The sequence below is a fragment of the Phacochoerus africanus genome, chromosome 10 (assembly GCF_016906955.1).
Source record: "Phacochoerus africanus isolate WHEZ1 chromosome 10, ROS_Pafr_v1, whole genome shotgun sequence".
Taxonomy (NCBI): domain Eukaryota; kingdom Metazoa; phylum Chordata; class Mammalia; order Artiodactyla; family Suidae; genus Phacochoerus; species Phacochoerus africanus.
Window position 1 is genome coordinate 70477196 of NC_062553.1, and position 19645 is coordinate 70496840.

At 43.3% G+C, this 19645-nt stretch overlaps 1 long non-coding RNA gene across 1 annotated transcript; it reads right to left on the bottom strand.

Annotated features, from left to right (window-relative positions):
- Window positions 1-1032: 1032 nt before the first annotated feature.
- LOC125138282 (uncharacterized) lies at window positions 1033-19344 on the bottom strand. Its single transcript, XR_007137617.1, has 3 exons — window positions 19148-19344; window positions 1365-1462; window positions 1033-1181 (listed from the first exon to the last, which is right to left on the bottom strand). It is a non-coding gene; the product is annotated as an uncharacterized LOC125138282 (long non-coding RNA).
- Between the last annotated feature and the right edge of the window lie 301 nt (window positions 19345-19645).

Consider the following 19645-nt stretch of genomic DNA (forward strand, 5'->3'; position numbering starts at 1 on the left):
AGTATTTCTTCTACATCTATTTAACCGTATAATGTTGTAATTAAGTCAAAAATATTTTGCCACAAAAAACAGCAATGATTTGTAATTTTTTTGGACAATGATTGCTTTTCTGGGTTTCAGGGGGGCAAGTGCGAAAAGAACACAAATATCAATTATCAAATCATTTTGCTCGGGGGAATGTAAGAAACTGGAATGGGATCTGAGAATTATCTGGAAATAATACATGAATATCAATTTCCTCATTTTGATAGTTGTCTTGTGATGATGGAGGAAATGTCCTTGTTTGTAGAAACTACACATTAACATATCTGGGGATGGAGTTCTCATCGTGGCTCAGTGGTTAATGAACCCATACTAGTATCCATGAAGATGCGGGTTTGATCCCTGGCCTCGCTTAGTGGGTTAAGGATCCAGTGTTGCTGTGAGCTGTGGTGTAGGTCACAGGTGCGATACAGATCCAGTGTTGCTGTAGTTGTGGTGCTGGCTGGCAGCTGTAGCTCTGATTTGACCTCTAGCCTGGGAACCTCCATATGCCCTAAGAGACAAAAAGACAAAAAATACAGTTCTTTCTAGTGAGCGCCTTTGACAGCATCTGTATTTCTACTTAGAAGCTGAAAATACTTTGCTATCTAAGTAACTATTTTCCCCCATGAAAATATCGTATACTCCCAAAAATAGGAAAGGTGCTACTTCTACTTTTTATAGTTTTCTGTATGTTTTTATATTCCCTTTATATTTTCCAAGACATGTCGACATACGGTACATCACAGGGCTCTCATCAGATAGGTGGGAAGCTTGGAGGAATTTGAAGGTACAAACTCTGGACTAGGGATAATGTGGACTATGATTCCAGACCCACAAATCCGAGCCACATGCCCTTGGGAACATTAACGAAACCCTCTGAGCCTCTGCTTTATCTGAACCTCCTTAAGAGTGAATTTTTTATTTATAAAAATTGCACTTCCAGTGTTGAAAGAGTCATGGGGTATAAATCACCAAGCAAGGGATAAATCATACAGCAGAACCATCCATTCCCTCGGCTGACAGCGTACCTGGTACGTGACACAGTTCCAGGCACAGAAGATGTAGCTGTGACCTATAGATGTGGCACCTGCCATCCCGGAGTTCCCAGTCAAGTGGAAGCAGAGGCAAAAGAGACAAACAGTGATGTCTTAATGTACCTGGAGGCAAGGTGCAGAGGGACTTTAGGGAAAGGGACTCACAGGAGGCTTCTCCCAGAAGAGCTGAATCCGGGATGTGGAGCATCCCTGCTCAGATCTGAACAAGTGGCCCCTCCATAGTTACTCACCAAAGATGGCCCTTAGAGGGGCAAGATTACGTTGTGGAGAAACAGGTGTGCTTACCAAGGGAACATCTTCATGTGAGCGCAGAGACAGGCTTCAGAGGCTGTGAAGCACCACAGTCTGCTTGTACTAGTCAGGGTTCTCCAGGGAAATGGAACCTGCACGTAAAACATGGCTTATTAAGGCGACTTGGCAGTACTATTTACAATAGCCAAGATTGGAAGCAACCTAAATGTTCATTGACAGAGGAATGGATAAAGAAGGTGTTGTATGTGTATGCATGGGAATATTACTCAGCCAGAAAAAAGAATGAAATAATGGCATTTGCAGCAACATGAATGGGCCTAGAAATTATCACGCTAAGTGAAAGACAAACATCATATATCACTTATATGTGGCATCTAAAAAAAAAGGATTAAAATGAACATATTTGTAGAACAGAAATAGACTCATAGACTTTGAAAAACTTGCGGCTGTCAACGAGGACAAGTGGGGTGGGGAAGGATGGACAAGGTTTGGGACGGACATGTGCACACTGAGGTATATGGAATGACTGGCCAATGGGGACCTGCTGTCTAGCACAGAGAACTCTGCCCAGTATTTCGTGAGCTATATGGGAAAAGAATCTGCAAGAAAATGGATGTGTGTACATGCACAACTGAATCACTTTGTTGTACAGCAGAAATTATGATAACCTTGTGAATCAACTTTACTTCAATATTTAAAAAAAAAAAAAGAGAGAAATTGACTCACTCAATCACGGGGGTAAAGAAGCCCCACGGTCTGCTACCTGCAAGCTAGAGACCCAGGAGAGCCCACATGTAATTCCGGTGGCGTGTGAAGGCCTGAGAATCAAGGAAGCCAAGGATGTCAATCTTAGTCCAAGAAGAGATGAGTTGTCCCAGCTCAACTGTGACACAGGGAAGAAGGAGATCCTCCTCCTCCACCTTTTGTTCTTTTGTTTTGTTTTGTTTTGTTTTTTGGGGGGCCACAACTGGGGCACATGGAGGTTCCCAGGCAAGGGGTCTAATCGGAGCCACAGCCACTGGCCTATACCACAGCCACAGCAATGCCGGATCTTTAACCCATAGAGTGAGGCCAGGGATCAAACCCGAATCCTCATGGATCCTAGTCAGGTTCGTTAACCGCTGAGCCACAAAGGGAACTCCTCACCTTTTGTTCTATTCAGTCCACCAAGGAATTGGATGATGCCCACTCACACGGGCATGGGGGATGGGGGAATCTCCTTTGTCTAGGTGAATCTCATCTGGAAACCCCAAAACAAGGTTTAATCTGGTTGCCCAATGGCCCCTCAAGCTGACACATAAACCAGCACATGGCGCCTGCTGTGCTCGTGGCACCTGCATAGGGAAATCAGACCAGGTGAACAGAGTTGCTCTAGTTTATGTGTCCCACCCTCTAATTCAAATAGAAAAGACGCAGCTAAAGCACATCCCCAGGCTTCTTGGGGGTATTTTTCAAAGTCTGTTTAATGGTGTCTGTGTGTGTGTCTTTGTGTGTGCGTGAGTCTGTGTGCATAGGCGCTAGTGGATTTTTTTCATGCAGTATTACATGAGAATATAACTTCTGAAACCAGTTGTTTCCCATTCTCCTAAATCAAACTTTACATTCCCATTTAAAGACTGTTTTAGGGCAATCATCCCCAAGTATTATTAAGGAGCTAAGAGCAAATGAAATCCTTGTGGCAACATAGAGGTAGACTGCCTTAGGCTTGCATTGCCACAACCCATGTGAGAAGCAAGAAGCAAAAGGAAAGAGGAGTTATTCCAACTCTAAAACCACCAACTGCCTATCCTGACAGGCATGGATTGTCCACAATCATGGACTCTTGGTTTCATTGCCATTTAGTTTGACCATGCACGCTGGAAAAGTTTTATCACTAGATTAATGCTTTGGAATTGCTTAATGAGAAAAGTTTTCATGACTCAAAAATGGAAAGCTCCTGAATTAGAAAGCCTCGTCGGCATTGATGTGTCTATTGGTGCTGTACGTGATTTCTCAAGTCGACACTTACATTCCAAGCTAAGATTTCTCTCAGAGAATTCTGAAATGCTTTCTATATTTGGTAGAACTGCATCCGAAACCAAAATATGTCCATTTAATTTTAAGAAAACATACCATGCTTTACATGTAATTCTAGCTTCCCTTTCCCCTTACATTTTTCTTCCACTGAAAAAATGCTCTCAAGCTATTTGGTCTGTGACCAAAAATCTCCCAAAGACCCAAGGCTTCCTAGGAAACCGAGGTGTCTGCCACAGATAGTCGGTTTCAGAAAGTGGGACACCCAGCAACCCCAAGATTCTTATCCTCTCCCTCCCATCTGATCTTCATTCTTAAGAAGAAGCAGACTCACAGAACAAACTAGTGGTTACCCATGGTGAGAGGGGCAGTATGGGAATAGTGGAAAAAGAAGTACAAATATTTAGGTATAAAATACGCTCTAAGGAAATATTGTACACCATGAGGGATATAACCAACATTTTATACTAACTATAAATGGAGTATAACCTTTAAAAAAAAGTTGTGGATCAGGGAGTTCCCATCATGCCTCAGTGGAAACAAATCTGACTAGTACCCAAGGACACAGGTTTGATCCCTGGCCTTGCTCAGTGGGTTAAGGATCTGGCATTACCACGAGCTCTGGTGTAGTTCACAGATGTGGCTCGCATCTGGCGTTCCTGTGGCTGTGATATAGGCCAGTGGCTACAGCTCTGATTTGACTCCTAGTGTGGGAAACTCCATATACCATGCGTGCAGCCCTAAAAAGACAAAAAAAAAAAAAGTTGTGAATCACTATATATATGGCATGCCTATAACTTATGTAATATTACTATACATCCACTCTAATTCAATTTTAAAAAAATGAAGCACTCAAGCACACAGAGGTGTTGAGTAAATGTTCCAGAATTAACTGAATATGTAAAGATGACTAATGGTCTCCCCATATCATCTCCCTCTTCCTTTTGATTGCTGATCATTGGTTGAGCAAAAGCCTGCCCATCTCTTAACTACTTCTCCCATCGAGGTGGAATCACATAGCCAAGGGCTGCAAATGGGGTGTGAGTACAAGTTATCACTTCAACAACCCTTTTTGCCCATGAGAAGCTTAAAAACTAGTAGAAAAAAGATATGTTCAGAGGGAACTATAAAGCAAGGGTGGACACACGAGTGCCTCATGGAAAGAAGGGAGGACTGTGACCTAGCAACCTCTCACACGGAATTTCCTGAGCACCCAAAAATGTGAAAAGACAAGCCATCCTTCAAAAAGATAAGAGCAGACTTGTTTTCACTCCTCTTTCCTGCCTGTTCCATATTCTTTCTTCCCACAGCAGCTACCCAGGTTCTTCATGCTGTTACCAACTCCCTTACGGAGCTCCGTCCACTCGGGATGGAACCCCAGATCCACCTTCCTACCAAAATACATGTGTCCAGTGTCCTGGTTCCTCAGCTTCTTACTACCTGGATGACTTGAAAAACGCAACTTGAGCCCAAGGGTTAGAGAGGTAGTGAGTTGCTTCTTCTTTGATAATGACAGCTAACATTTATTAAATATTTACTATGTGCCAGGCACTACTCCAAGTTGTTCGTATGTAACTCACTTAAGATCCATTGCCATCCCATGAGAAAGTTACCTGTGAGTAAGGAAACCGAGGCTCAGAGAGGTCCAGTAACTTACCTAAAGTCACAAAGCAAATAAGTGGTCAGTATTTGAACCCAGGTAATTTGATTCTTGAACCTCTAGATTCAGTGCTCTTAACCACCACACTGCACAACTTTTAGCATTTTGCTTATTAATTTTGGGGAATAAGAGCTTTGAATGTTAAGCCATGTCATCCCAGGAGTTAAAGATGCTCTGGCAGAACCATCAGGAAAGAGAATTTGGTGTAAAAGTCCTCATGTCAGACCTTGTACATAAGAATCCATGGATTTTGTGTCAAACAAACCCACCATCCTCTTCATAAGGTTAAATGAAAACTCTCAAAGAGATCAAAGAGAGCTTCTCACATCCCAAGGGCTGAATACCTGAGACATCCGCAGCATGCCCATCTGTTCTGTGATGGTCTGGCTATCCTTTCAGGGATGTGTGGGGAAGAAAGTCTATCTGGGTACCACTCTAGAGGGTGGCAGCACTTCTCCAAGTGAGGACTGTTGGAATCACCTCCCCTTCCCTCCCTGGTGAGGAAAAGTTTCCATCCCTGGATTATGGGGGCGGTCAGACACACGACCTCTGACGCTGGTGAGAAGAGACAGTTTATTAGTCATATATTCTCTGCCTGGGGGAAGAGAACACTGCACGCCACTGCGGCACGTTTCATTTGGGAACAGCAGGGTTTGTGGGAGGCGGGTTCTGCAATAGCAAGAGGGTAAGGCGATCTCTGGCTCCTGTGGAAGGTGTGACTGGCTTGTTTTAATCATCCTACAGGCAGGCAGGGAACTGAAGCGTATGCAGCCCCTGAGTCTGGTCATTGTGATGAGGAGGGTTGTTTGGCCAGGGACTTTATCCACCATGTAGAGAGGCGGGGCTTGTGGTTAGAACATTCAGTGCCCTCCCAGCTTCTGAAGTCAAAGCAGCCCATGCGTGAAGTGTGGCTTCAGAGCCCGGACCACAAGAAGGGAGGGGAGTCGGGGGGAGTAAGGTGAGTTCAGGTGTTCCAATACCTGCTCATAATCACAAGGAACCAGCTGGTGAGAAAGCTACTCCCTTTTCAGGTCTCCTTCAATTTTCATATTTTGACATTTTGTGCATTTTCCACCCTTTTAATACTTGCTGATCTCCTTTTCTAACAGTAACAAAGGGAGCCCCGCACCTGTCCCTTGGACAGCTAACACCGTCCAGCCGGAATTTAGAAGTACCATTTCCTTTTCTGTGCATTAATATTTGTCATTTGCCTTCCACTCCTAATAGGGGATATTGATTTTTCCAATGATGTGATGGAGGTGCCTTTTAAAATAAATATAAATTAGAAATGCAATTATTAAAAAATATTGAACAAATGATACAATAGACAATAGTGCAGACAGGGGTAGAATTATTAAACAGACAAATCATTAACACTGGGAAACTATTTCTGGTTCATCCACTTTGGGCACAGTATTGACCCCCCCCCCTTTTTTTTTTTTTTTTTTTGCTTTTTAGGGCCACACCTGTGGCATATGGGAGTTCCCAAGCTAGGGGTCGAATCAGAGCTGCAGCTGCTGGCCTACACCACAGCCACAGCAATGCCAGGTCTGAGCCACGTCTGAGACCTACACCACAGCTCACGGCAATACCGGATCCTTAACCCACTGAGGGACACCAGGGATCGAACCCATCCTCATGGATACTACTCAGGTTTGTAACCGCTAGAGACACAAAAGGACGATGACTCAATATTAATTGAATTCATCAAGGTTGGGTAATATATCACTATCTGAGAAAGTTATTTTTCATTCAAGATGCTCAAATACTAAAAACGACAAAAAAAAGTTTCCTTGAAAGACTAGAATCCCTACTATGGGATCAATTATGTACAGTTTAACAGAGTGCATAAACACCACACACACACACACACACACACACACACACACCCCAGCAGTCCAAGGATAGAAATGAAGAGTAATTTGGAGTAACAGAGTTCAAGTCTCTGTCCTCGTTCTAATCAGGTTGCCCTTAAGGCTATCATTTTTACTTCTCTGTCATATGTTTTATGCCCATGTCCCTTTGTTTCTGAAATGCTACAGCACAGTACACAGAAAGGAAATAGAACTTTGAAGCTAGACAGACCTGGGTTCAAATTCTGATCCTGCTACCCTCTTGCTGGCTGACTTAGCCTCTCTGCACCTGACTTCCTCGACTATAAAGTGAGGGTTATTTGAAGAGATATTAGAGCTACTTCTTGAAAGGGGCTTAGCAGGGTGCCCAACAGTGTTGTAAGTCCCTGAGAGCTGGCCAATGTAGGCGATTCCTCAAAGTTTGAACTTTATTTTTTTATTTTTATTTTTATTTATTTATTTATTTTTTGTCTTTTTGCCTTTTTGCGGCCCGTTCCTGTGGCATATGGAGGTTCCCAGGCTAGGGGTTTTGCTGGCCTACACCAGAGCCACAGCAACGGGGGACCTGAGCCGAATCTGCGACCTACCCCACAGCTCACGGTAACACCGAATCCTTAACCCACTTAGCAAGGCCAGGGATCTAACCCGCAACCTCATGGTTTCTAGCCGAATCTTTTAACCACTGAGCCACGACGGGAACTCCAAAGTTTGCACTTTAAAGTAGATTGCTTCTCTGCCTGGACTTTATATGACATCGCATTTCACTCTTTAGCTGTCTCTTATTTGCTGCTGCAGAAACATGACCTCCAAGGATCCTTTAGAAAGGCATTTCCTTGTTTGCCAATTCTTCTCAGCAAAATGCCTCTTAGAAAAATGCCTGTTCCAGTCACAGCGGCAAAGAGAGGCATTCTGTCAACCAACCTGGCTACAGTTAAGGAAAATTCTCCCTCTCCTGGGCTTTCAACCAGGATGGGAACAGTGCCTAGAACTAGAAGCTCCTGAGGGATCACAAAAAGGTTTAGGACTAGAACAAATATATGGGTACCAACCCAGAGAAATAGAAATCTTACTAAATCAAACTTGATAAAAGTTTAGTTGAATAACTACAAAAAGGAATATTGTACTATACTGGGCTGAATGGTGGCCTGCACAATATCTAATCACTAAAAGTCTATATGTGTTAGCTTATTGATAAAAAGGATCTTTGCTGGTATAATTAAGGTAAGGACTTTGAGATGAGGAGATGATCTTGGATTATCTGGGTGGGCTTTAAATGCCATCCCTAGTGTCCTTATAAGAGAGAGAGAAGATTACACCCGGGGAAGAAAGCAAAGTGAAAATGGGGGCAAAGATTGGAGTGATGCAGCCACAAGCCAAGGAATGATAGCAGCTACAGAGGCTGGAAGAGGCAAGGTGCAGAGTCTTCCCCAGAGTCTCCAAAGGGAGGGTGATCCTCTCAACACCTTGATTTTAGCCCAGTGAAACAGGTGTTGGACTTCTGGCCTCAGCAACATGGGATAATTTAATATTTCTATTATTTTAAGCCATGCAGTTTGCTATGACAGCTAGAGGAAACTCATACAGATGCCAACTTCCCATACATACCTCACTTTCATATAAATAATAAAATATATGTCATAAGGCCATAAATTCCTTCTTGGCCACGCCCATAGCATGTGTCATTCCTGGGCCAGGGAACAAACACAAGCCACCGCAGTGACACCACCAGGTCCTTAAACAGTAGGCCACCAGGGCACTCCAAGACCATAAGTTCTTTTTTTTTCCTCTTTCTTCCTTTTTTCCTTCCTTCCTTTCTTTCTTCCTTCCTTCCTTTCTTCTCCTTCTTTTCTTCCTTCCTTCTTTCTTCTTTCTTTCTTTCTTTCTTTCTTTCTTTCTTTCTTTCTTTCTGTCTGTCTGTCTTTCTTTTTTTTAGGACTGCACCTGCAGCATATGGAATTTCCTGGGATAGGGGTCAAATTAAAGCTGCAGCTATAGCCTACACCACAGCCAAGGCAACACCATATCCAAGCCACATCTTTGACCTACACCACAGGTCACAGCAATGCTGGATCCTTGACCCTCTGAGTGAGGCCAGGGATCAAACCCTCATCCTCATGGATACTATGTCAGGTTCTTAACCCACTGAGCTACAACAGGAATTTCAAGACCATAAATTCTTAAACCGTACTCAACTTTATAAAAATCCATTTGTGAATTTTATAGCCGTGAATGATGCATCATATGCAAAGTGGGTATATTTTAATATATTTTTTATGGTGAAGAATGGAGTCTCCAAAAATAAGAGTTCCCAAGAATGTGAGCATCTGAAAATATTCTTGGGTTTGTGGGTCCTGAAATGCTCCCTAATTAATCATCGATGCTCCAGTGGCCTCTTGCAGGATAGGTAATTGGGATACGAGTCTCTAATTTACTGTGTAACGACAGACCTCTTACTTTCCCTCTCAAAGATGAATGCATGGCAATCAAGCACATGGCTAGAGAAAAAAATAAATCGACTTTTTTTTTTTTGAGCCACCCAGACATTGGACATTCCCTGGGCTAAGCTGCAGCTGCAACCTATGCCACAGCTGCAGCAACATGGGAACCTCTAACCCTCTGCAATGGTCCAGGAATCAAACCTGTGCCTCAGCAGCGACCCAGGCCACTGCAGTCAGATCCTTAACCCACTGTGTCAGGCTGGTAACTCCATAATAAATGTACTTTTGATAAGAATAACTGTTTTGCCAAGCCTTACAGTTAAGTAGTATTTTTGTAAAGACTGTCCCAGTTATAAAGATGCATTCGGGTAATTACCATTAGAATGGTCTGCATTTTGTCTGTAACTCAGAACGTGTTTGCTTTCTGCAAGCTGTTGCTCTCTGAGAAATCTTGAGGGTTGGAAGAATGAATAATTTCTCTGAAGTGATTAGAAAGTAAAATAAAATAATTGAACAAAAAGGGCAGAGTAATGTCAGGAAGAACCTCCTGGATGAACAATCTGTGAACCTGGGTGCCCTTGGCTGTGTGTGCTCAGCACAAACTCACCTGCCTGAACTCATCTGTGAACCAAGAGTGACCTGATCTTTAAGGATACCTGGATCCTTCTAAAAGCCTGACTCCAGTGCATCAGAAAAATGTCAAAATCAGTTCGACATCGCCTCTGGCTGGGGATAATGGATGATTTTTCCATCTGAGAATTTTTTGCACATCTTGACTTTTTTTTTTTTTTTTAGGTCTTTTGTCTTTTTAGGGCCACACCCATGGCATATGGAGGTTCCCAGGCTAGAGGCTGAATCAGAGCTACAGCTGCCAGAATATGCCACAGCCACAGCAACTCGGGATCTGAGCTCCGTCTGCAAGCTACACCACAGCTCACGGCAAAGGCGGATCCTTAACCCACTGAGTGAGGCCAGGGATCAAACTCACATCCTCATGGATACTATTTGGGTCCGTTAACCTCTGAGCCAGGACAGGAACTCCCATCTTGACACTTTTGACCATGAACAATATTCCCCTACAGCGTCAGAAAACCATGCACCAGAAATCATGAGAACATTGTAAATCAGCTATATTTCAATAAAACTTTAAAAAATGAGAAAAAGCCAGAAAACAATAAGAATAAAGGAGTTGCCTTAATTTGCATTTGGTTTGGATGTATGTTCTAAAATAGAAATCTGGGCCCTGGTGTGTTTGCTTCAGCACTTACTTACCATCAAAGCCGCCTCCTTGACATTGCCTGAGCCCCAGACCTGGTCCCAGATTTCTCTGATGAAGAAGAGCCTGGCAACACAAATCAAGTTTCCCTCTTTACTCTGCAGGACTCCCCCCTCTCAAGTCATCACGGCTGCGAAGGGCACCTTATCTTATGGCTTATTAAGGTCTCTATCGCAGTGCAACGGAGCAAGCCAGTCCTGCAAGATAGCTTCTAATAGAACCTGCCATTTCTATGGCACCTTCTTTTTAGCTGAGACGAATTTAATTCTTAGTCTCCCTTTGACTTGCGAGATGGCCCAAGGAAACTTGTTTTGACTCCAGATGAATTGCAAATACCTATAAATCTTTACTATTCTTATCAAGCCTTTGCATGTGGTCTCGCCTCCAGGCAGAGACGAATCCACAGGGTTTGGCAGCTGACATATGGAGAAATGGCATTTACCTTTCTAAAGACTTTCCGTTTTATCATCACAAGCACCATTAGGTCTGCCCCGTGAATATCATTAAGGTGAGGCTCACCCAGCTGAGAATTCAAAATCCACAGATTCAGTTTCACATCCTTTTCATTTTTTCCCTCTCACTTCCTAGCTGGTTTCCAAACACAACGCTCCCCTCAGCCCCGCCCCAACATCTTCAAAAGCTGTCACAGATCATGGTCATAGAAAGTACTCCGAAAAGTACTGTTGCCATGGGGATAGATTCCTATCATATCTTTCTTTGCAACCAAAGCCTGACTGGAATATTTTTAGCCATGGACAGTAAAATCTATTTATTAAAAGTTGTTATTAATTTGTGCAAACAAGTTTCTGCGGGTTTAAAGCAACTGTGAATCACACATATCCATGTTGGCTAGACAGTTCTTAAATCTGAGCTTCTACAACTTTTCACTAATTACTATAAGAAGCAAGGCAGAGCGAGAAGAGGAACAGCCCAGCCAAGCGAGAAAAGAAAAGAAAAAGCAAGACTGCAAGCCATTTTTCTTGGGATCAGAGACATCTCAATCATATAACAAGGTTTGTTTACCCTGCTCGAAGAAAAACCAGTTTTACTGACTTAAGAAGAGAACTGGGTTTCCCAGTAAATGAAAGCTGTCTCTGGTGTCTGGTTCCCGCAGCTGTAAGTAGGACCTTGGACCAGCTCGATGGTTCCCATGGTGTCCTTGGAGGCATTTGGAAGCTCTTGAACACAGGTCTTAGGGGCAGCCTGGGGGCCCCACACCTCAGCATTTATCTGCTCTATGCATTAACTCACATAAGATTTTGCTAAAAAGAAGGAGGATTTGGAGCAGGACATCATTGTTTCTTAAGAAGAATTGAAGAATAGGTTAGTGGAGGCTGTAATAATAAAATGTATCATGTTGCTGTATTGCCCTAGCAACACTTCATATCAGCATCCATCACTTCTAGTCCTCCAACTCTGTTGGGGAGGTTTTTTTTTTTTTTTTGTCTGTTTGTCTTTTTGCCTTTTCTAGGGCTGCTTCCGTGGCATATGGAGGTTCCCAGGCAAGGCATCTAAGAGGAGGTATAGACACCGGCCTACCAGAGCCACAGCAACACGGGATCCAAGCCACATGTGTGATCTACACCACAGCTCACAGCAACACCGGATCCTTAACCCACTGAGCGAGGCCAGGGATCGAACCTGCAACCTCGTGGTTCCTAGTCAGATTCATTAACCACTGAACCACGATGGGAACTCCAGGGGGAGATAATATTATTTCTTTTTTACAGATGTGATCAATGACCACACACACAGTCCCTTCCCCTTCTCATATCTTATTTGGAATGTCACAAGCTAGAGATGAGTGAATTACAAGGAGGCCACCTCCATGACCAGCACCTCCATTTTCCCACACTGTTTCAGTATTTTTCTCAATTCTAAATTCCTTGCACATGTACTACTTCTGTCACCCAGGAAACTGGGATACAGAGAAACAGTCCCTGCATTAACTCTCTGCTCTACTAAGGATGAATCAGTGACCTAAGACAGACCCTGCCTACACAGCATCCTCTATTTACTCGACATTCATTCATCCCAAAAAGCCTTCTGTAGAGCAGACACTGGAGACACAGCAGCAATCAAAACAGAGACAGGCCCTGCTCTGGTGGGGTTTCTGGCCTGTGGGCCTGGAGTACTGTCCCCTCCGGTCAGCATCGTAGCAAGAGCCTTAATGCTGACTTCCAAGAGCAAGACGGTCACTTCCAAGGTCTCCTCAATGCTGTCCCCAGCAGGCCCTTTGCTTCTCCTTGAAAAAAGTTGCAACCATCATGACATTTACTGAGCCATTGATGCTGAGGTTCAGTCATCAAGCAGCCTTACCCTCCAAACAGAGTTTAGAAGAAAAGATGAGTTCTGAATTCACTGGAGGAGACACGCAAGCCATGACAGGGACAACATTTCTTAGAGCCCCCCTTTCTCCCAACCGCTTCTCTCACTCCTGTCTGTTGTGCTTCTCCTACCCACCCTCCCTGGAAAATTCCTTCCACAGCTCCATCCTCTCACCCTCCTTTTCCTGTCCTATGTCCTCTGAATTCTTTGCCACAAAAGCCCAAACAACCAGCTTAGCAAGGCAAGAACCTCTCCGGAGAGCGGAAAAGGCAGGCAAGACTGAGGGGAAAGACCAGGTAAATCTGAAAGATAGTTGTGTCACCACACTGCAAAGGGACAAAAGGCTCCTGCTCACCTGCCCTAGTGGGACCCATTCTGGAAAGAAGCATTCCCACCATTCCCATCTGTCTCATCTATATTTATTTCCTCCTGGGAAATAGATAAACTGGTGTGTGTGTGTGTGTGTGTATTCCATAAACATCTATATCCATATATGGATATAATATAGAGAGATATTTATCTATCTATTTATATATTCAAGGAGAAGTATATGCTTATATTCAATATATTTTGTCAAATATATTTACATTATAATTATCTATGGTTATATTTAAATACCTAAAGTGTATCTCTATATATCCACATTTATCTGTCTATATTATTCTATATCTCTATATCTAGATCTCTCTATATATAAATGTAGATATATAGAAATTTATAAAACATATAGATATATAGAAAGAGAGAAATAGATACAGATATATAAAGATATAAAGAATCTGCTTCCAAAGGCTCTTCAGAGATCCATCTTGACACACACACACACACACACAGCTCTGGTACACGGCCATGACATGAGAGCATGAGAGGCTGTCGCTTTGGATGCCATCTCTTTTCCAGCTTAAAAGTACCAGCCAGTTCTGCCACGCTGAGCACTTCATTTATGAAATCACTTTTGGTAGATCATAAAATAACAGTTAGCCATGTGAATGGCCTCCCAATTCTTCCCTAGTTATAACAACTAAGAATTCCAAAAGCCAAGTCAAAGTTCCAGCATGGAAATGAATATTTGAAGGATGAGTCAATTCGCTTTTAGTGCTATTTATTTGATAGAGATGGTCCAGATGACAAAATCATAATTGTGGCACCTTTAAATCTGGAAGGGTTATGAATGATATCGAAACCAGTTCCCTCAACTTACAGATAAGGAAGCTGAAGGCAAGAGAAGTCAAGTGCTGTCCTCAAGGTCACACCGCTAGTGAGACTCAAATCTAGTCCAGTGATAGTTAAACAACCACAAAATGCCACTTTACAGCTCCAGGCTCATCTAGAATTAGTGTCACCTTTAGCCCTGTGACACATTCAACCAAGGTGATCTTTCTTCTGCTAGCTGGTTGCATTTTATGAAACATCCTGCAAAGGATATAAATTGTGTCTCATTATGTGTCATAGGCAGTGTTGCCTAAGTGTTATTAAACAAAAGTTTTCCCCAGGAACATGCCAGTCATGAGGTCTTGCCAACCCCCTTCACTTTCCAAGTCTGAATCCTTCTGTATCTAGTTGCCTGTATCATAATAGAAGCCACCTTTATTGACTGTACTCAGACTCAGCTTGACTAAGCCAAGAATTAAGTGTCCATGTTAATAGTTTAATAGTCAATTTAAATGGAGCTTAAGCAACAGACCTTCAAATGGACAACGTGATATTTTTTAGCATCTACTTTTATAACTAATAAAAGTCATAGTCTTGAAACCCAGGTACAATTGTACCTTGAGGTTAAAAAAAAAGTGTAAGCCCCAATTTTCTATTTCATAATAATCTACTTAAATCAATAATGTTAAAGGGTGTCTGTCTTAATGGAACAATTCCCAACTAGGAAAACAATTTTTAGACCAATAATCATGTGAATTTGGGTAAACCAATCCTCTATGATTCCCAGTTTCTTTTCTGTACATGAATGGGGATGAGGACTGGAGTCAATGAGCTTTCATTTCCCTTCTAGCCCTAAGATGTTATGTCTTTGCTCCTTAACCATCCATAGTCTGCAGGAAAAAAAAACAAAAAATGAGACTTCAGAGGTACTCAAATGCTAAAATGGAAAACGTAGATTTGAGCCTAAATCCTGAAGATATGAGGGTTGGTCCTGTGATACAGTAGTTAATATGTTATAAATCCCTGAAATGTATACCCTTTTTATCACAAACAGTAGGTTAGGTATATGTGTTCAAACAACATAAGCCACCAGAAAAGAAAAAAAAAAATGTGTGGATCAGAAGAGTGACCTGTCCTCAGGAAACAGTATGACAAATGATTCTCCTCATTGGGCTCACTGCTTTCCTTTCCTTTTCTTTTCTTTTTTCTTTTTTCCTTCTTGCTTTTTAGGTCCATACCTGCAGTATGGAAGTTCCCAGGCGAGGTGTCGAATTGGAGCCACGTCTGCAACCTACACTGCAGCTCTTGGCAATGCCGGATCCTTAAGCCACTGAGTGGGGCCAGGGATTGAACCCTTACCCTCATGGATACTAGTCAGGTTCATCACCACTTGAGCCACAACAGGAACTCCCATGTGATATTTTTATCACCACACATTTTTATGAACACAAAATTACTGCCCAAATAAGACTGTAGTTTGAGTTTATTGAGTTATTTCCTGATTCTTGAACCCTTGGTTAGAGCTTCCAAATATAGCAAATGCCTCGGAAAGCAAATTTTTAATTGCAATTATAATATAATAATGGAATTGCATGTTGTTTTCCTTTGCCCAGACATGACACACAGTAGGCATCTTGTAAAATGTTGGTTGAGTGAATGAAATTGTTTCTTACTGCTTCATTCAGTACATGATCTAGTTTGCCTCCTCCCTATCTCACGGATGTGATCATAAGTTGATTTTGTAGCTTAGCCTTCTTCTAAATGCATCATGTCACACGAGGGACAAACCTCATATGATATCATTTATATGTGAAATCTAAAAAAGGGATACAAATGAACTTATTTGCAGAACAGAAACACACTCACAGACTTTGAAAAACTTATGGTTACCAAAGAGGGGTGGGTTGGGGGTTTGGGATGGAAATGTTCTAAAATTAAGTTGTGATCATGGTCCTACAACTATAAACATAATAAAGCTCATTGAATTATTAATAAAATAAATGCATTATGTCCCAGCACCATTCTCCCAAGAATGCCTGATTATTGCAGAAAGAAATCTTTGTATGTTCAGGATTTGTGTTGTTGTGCGTGCGTGTGTGTGTGTGTGTGTGTGTGGTACATTCAAGTGGAAAGCTGCTACAGCACAAGGCTTTCCCTACCTTGTCTCATAACTGCCACTTGCTTAATGCTGAATTATTAAAGATACAAATGGAACGCCTTCCTCTCCACCTGGTGTCTCTCTCTGCAAATCCAGCCACTATCAGCGAGCTTTTGCTGCAGAGCAAACCACCTCAAAATGTAATGATCTAGTAAAACCACCACTTCATTGAGCTCACGATTCTCTAAGTTATCAGCGCTTGATGAGGACTCTCTTCATCTCAGACATTATCCCACAGGAAATTAATCCAGGCTTTTTCCCATGGGGACTCCCAGAACAATAAAGAGCAAACCCTAGAGCACAAGAATTTTTCAAGCCTCTGTTTGTATTTCATTTCTAATGGCCCATTGGCCAAAGCAAGTCCCATAGGAAAGTCCATATTTAGGGGTAGAGAATAGACTCCACCTCTTGAAAGAATGAACTGTTAAATATGCTGGCTATTTTATTTCAATCCACCATGGTCCATTCCCAATGCAAAATCCACTGACCTCCCCATAACTGTTCCCAAAGTCTGATCCAATATGGTATCAGTCTCAAGATCCAATATCTTGCAACTGGCATCCTGTTCAAATGTGGAGGGAATCCTGGAGTGTGGCGACCTCGGTGCACATTTTCTTCATTCAGAGACCTTTATTCTTACAGGAAGATAACTGCTTTTGTCATACTTCACAAGCAATGAGAAACCAGAGACAAAACAATGGTAACAGAGACTCTCATTCAAAAATGGAGGAAACAGGACATGCAGCAGTCGCTTTTCCATAGCAATTCTGAATCTAACCGAGTATATATTGTCAGATTTCTCTCCTATGGAGAAAAGAAATGAGGCGTTCCCATTGCGGCTCAGTGGTTAACAAATCTGACTAGCATCCATGAGGCTGCAGGTTCGATCCCTGGCCTCGCTCAGTGGATTAAGGATCTGGCGTTGCCTTGAGCTGTGGGGGTAGGTCTCAGACGCAGCGTGGACCCTGTGTTGCTGTTGCTGTGGCTGTGGTGTAGGCCAGCAGCTATAGATCTGATGTGACCCCTAGCCTGGGAACCTCTATATGCTGTGAGTGCAGCCCTAAAAAGCAAGAAAGAAGGAAAAAAGAAAAAAAAGAAAAGAAACGATCCCTGGTCAGTGGGCAACACTGCTCCCGGAGAGTGGTCACCTTGTCCTGTGTTTACATCTCTCCCTATGCCCTTGCCTCCATCATCTGAGATGTCCTTTATTTTTATTTTATTTATTTATTTATTTATTTATTTATTGTCTTTTTGCCTTTCCTTGGGCCACTCCAGTGGCATATGGAGGTTCCCAGGCTAGGGGTCAAATCGGAGCTGTAGCCATCCGGCCTACACCATAGCCACAGCAACGTGGGATCCGAGCCGAATCTGCAACCCACACCACAGCTCACGGCAACACTGGATCCTTAACCCACTGAGCAAGGCCAGGGATTGAACCCACAACCTCATGGTTCCTAGTCAGATTCACTAACCACTGAGCCACGATGGGAACTCCAAGATGTCCTTTATTTTTAGCCAACAAGTTCCATGCTCTGAAACTCAAACACGCACTTTCTAGTTCCAGCCTCCCCTGGTGATGCTTCCCTAAGCTCCAGTAAAAATTGCCCCTTTGGAACCTCAAGAAACAGCCCTTGGCTAGCTGACACAATATTACCATTGGTACGGTAGTCCCTCCATGCTTTCAGTGAAGAAAAATTCCCTGAGAAGTTTCTGAGCTGTGGAGGGATAGGTGTGAATGCTTGGCACTCTGAATGACTTGTGTCAGAATATGTTAACCATAGCAGGAAGCAGATTATACTTATTAACAGGAGAGAGGTCTCAGGTTTGAATTTGAGCGATACGATGTGCAGAGGAAAACGCACTCGTCCTTGAAGCACTGCTCATCTTTTAAAAGCAAAATTAGAACACTTCACACTTACAGAATAAATTGCCAAGATACCCTTAGGTAACGAGAGTCTCCAGTGTCAAAATGCTGACAGGAAAATGCCAGGCTGAGGTGCATACGCAGGTCTCTCCAACTCCAAAGCCCCTGTGCTGTCCCCCACCTCCTCCACTCCCAGCAACAGTCGCTGCCACCAGAGGTCATGTGCAATTGCTCTTTTATGAGCTTCTGGAAAAGGGAAGAAAGAGGTAGAGGAAGGGAAGGTAGAAAGCACTGAACTGCACAGAAACTAGGGTTAGGGGATGGCTTTAAGGGTCCCCTGGTGTATCGCTGAGAGGAAAGTGTGATTTGCATTCTCATGGACCAAAGATTGAAAAAAAAAAAGTCACCGAGGCCAAAAAAATCCTTAATATGCAGCCTTCTCCCTCTATTCTCTTTTGGTTTGGTTTCCATGACAACCTATATTTATTGGGCAATTCTGTGTGTATTTGCTGAAGGCAGGTGATTGCTTTTGCTCAGCCCAGGGAGGGAAAAGCAGACTGGAGAGAGGTCATTTGGAAGAAGGACTCTTGTTTTAGTTGGTGGGAACTCTTAGACTAAAGTCTTTAAAAATAACTGAGTTAATTTCTTTCTTTCTTTCTTTTTTTTTTTTTTTTTTGTCTTTTTAGTGCTGTACCCCTGGCATATGGAGGTTCCCAGGCTAGGGGTCGAATCAGCTGTAGCTGCTGGCCTACACCACAGCTCACAGCAATGCTGGATCCTTAACCCACTAAATAAGGCCATGGATCGAACCTGTGTCCTCATGGATACTACTCAGATTCATTTCCGCTGCGCCAGGACGGGAATTCCAATGAAGTTACTTTCTTAAGTTTTGCGGTAGGCACGCTCTGACAGAAGAGTTAAATTAAAATCAATTATGAGAGGAAGAGGAGGAGGGGTGGGGAGAGGCGGAGAAGATGGAGGGGTGGGAGAGAAGGAAGAGGGAAGAGACCCCAGGGTGGCCTGGGGATTTTCTCTGAGGACCCTCACTAAGTTCCAGGCATTTCCACAGCTTACCTTCTTACTCCTAGGGCATCTGGGCTCCATCCGCTCCTCTAAACCTCCTCTCTCATCCTCTGCCCTGACCTCTGCTCCCGCCACACAATGAAGCAGAGGAGAGAGGCCAGCAGCCTTGCAGGGAAGCCCTGTGCCAAAGCTGCCAAAACCGGCTCCTGGACGGCAGTTGCACTGATCCAGAAACACTCCCTTCCCACCTCACGTGCCTCCAATTCTCTGCCTCTTGGCCTGAAGGCTCCCTCCAGCAGAGCAGGGGCTTGTCCATTGGTGAGGAGAACTGCCAAAAGGTACAGGAGATTTAACCGTCAACCAATGAGGGGCAGAGGCCTGTGGACAGAAAATCCATCTTGACGCAGGCTGAGGCGGGGCTCTTCCAAGGGGCCTTCCACAAGGGCCAGAGTGGGATTAAGCTCCGTGTCCCAGAAGTAACTCTCTCACTAAGAGGCCCTTCTGGAGCTTCTCATACTTCTAGGCCTCATTTATCCCCTCCCACACTTG